This window comes from Pteropus vampyrus, unplaced genomic scaffold, assembly GCF_000151845.1.
Source record: "Pteropus vampyrus isolate Shadow unplaced genomic scaffold, Pvam_2.0 Scaffold212, whole genome shotgun sequence".
Taxonomy (NCBI): domain Eukaryota; kingdom Metazoa; phylum Chordata; class Mammalia; order Chiroptera; family Pteropodidae; genus Pteropus; species Pteropus vampyrus.
Window position 1 is genome coordinate 329,164 of NW_011888993.1, and position 1,365 is coordinate 330,528.

Consider the following 1,365-nt stretch of genomic DNA (forward strand, 5'->3'; position numbering starts at 1 on the left):
TTTTGAGTATTGATTACCTTTGCTTTAATTACGATGTATTTAGTTGCATTTATGTAATTTAATTTTTAGTACTGGCTGTGTTTAAAAATCAGGTCACAAAATTCCTGAGTATTTAACGATGAGCCAGCGCGGGCCGGCTTCAGCACTCTGCTGGTCCTGCGAGGCTGTGCTCATGTCCTAGGGCCAGCCCAGTAACAGATGCAGCTTTTGAGCATCTGCCATCATTTCATTTGTCAGAGTAAATCAGGGCCACACACACACACACACACACACACACGCACGCGTGCACATCTGTGGGGCAGAATGGACTCTTCCTCAGGTCGGAAGAATTCAATCTCACCTGACAAGGTGTGCTGACATAGGCAGATGTCAAGGACACGAAAGAATAAAATGAGAACCGCCAAGTGCCACTGTGCCTCCCCACCCGTTTTTAATAATGACCGTTGAGATACGTCTAAGAAAAAACTCGCTTCTCTTCCTGTGTGTGTCTCCTTCTCTCTCACAGTTGTCACGCTCATACCACTTCTGACACCAGATGTCACCTCGGGGATCTTGATGGAAGCTTCACCACAAGTTGGTGCGATCGATGATTAACTCAGTCTCCAGCTCCTCCTCCCTCCCTGGATGGTGGGGGTGGGGCTGAAAGGTCCAGCTTCTAACCAGGGCTTGTTCTGGACCAGCCCCTCTACCTAGGACCCCACCCGGAGTCACCTCAATAAACAAAAGACACATCTGTCACCCAGGAAATCCCCAGGGATTTAAGAGCCCGGTGTCAGGACCCAGGGGCAGACACCGAATATCAGAACAGATGCTGCTAGTGCTCTTGTCGTGTAGGAAATTACAGGGGTTTTGGAGCCGGTGTCAGGAGTCAGGGGGGCAGACAGCAACATAGATCTAGTTTCTGTTCTATTATTTCACGAAGTGTAATTTACATACCATAAAATTCGCCCTTTTCAAAGTCCAACTCCACGGTTCTTAGTATAGTCACACTTATGCAACCATCACTACCACCTAATTCGAGAAGTTTCACCATCTGAAACCAAAAACTAAACCATAAAAAACCCCGTCCCCTCCCCAGCCCCTGACATCCACCGATTCGCTTCCTGTCTGTGGATGCGCCTGTTCTGGACGTGTAACATCAGTGGAATCTCACACCGTGTGGCCTTGTGTGTCCAGCATCTCTCAGGAGCGTCGTGTGTTCAGGGTCCGTCCACGTCATGGCGAGTGTCAGCGCCTCCCCCCTTTTCGTGGCCAAGTGACACCGCCCCGCGTGGACGGACCATTCATTGTGTGTGTCCATTCATCTCTCGATGATGGGTATTCGGGATGTTTCCACTTTTTGGCAATTATGAAGAATGCTGCTGT

General features: G+C 49.2%; 1 protein-coding gene across 1 annotated transcript in view; it reads right to left on the reverse strand.

Moving 5' to 3' along the window:
• LOC105300416 overlaps positions 1 to 1,365 on the reverse strand; it is a 10,544-nt gene continuing 9,179 nt past the window's right edge. The window contains exon 4 of the transcript XR_002783397.1: positions 1 to 1,335. The gene's annotated coding sequence lies outside the window, so the exon portion shown is untranslated. The remainder of the gene's footprint in view (positions 1,336 to 1,365) is intronic.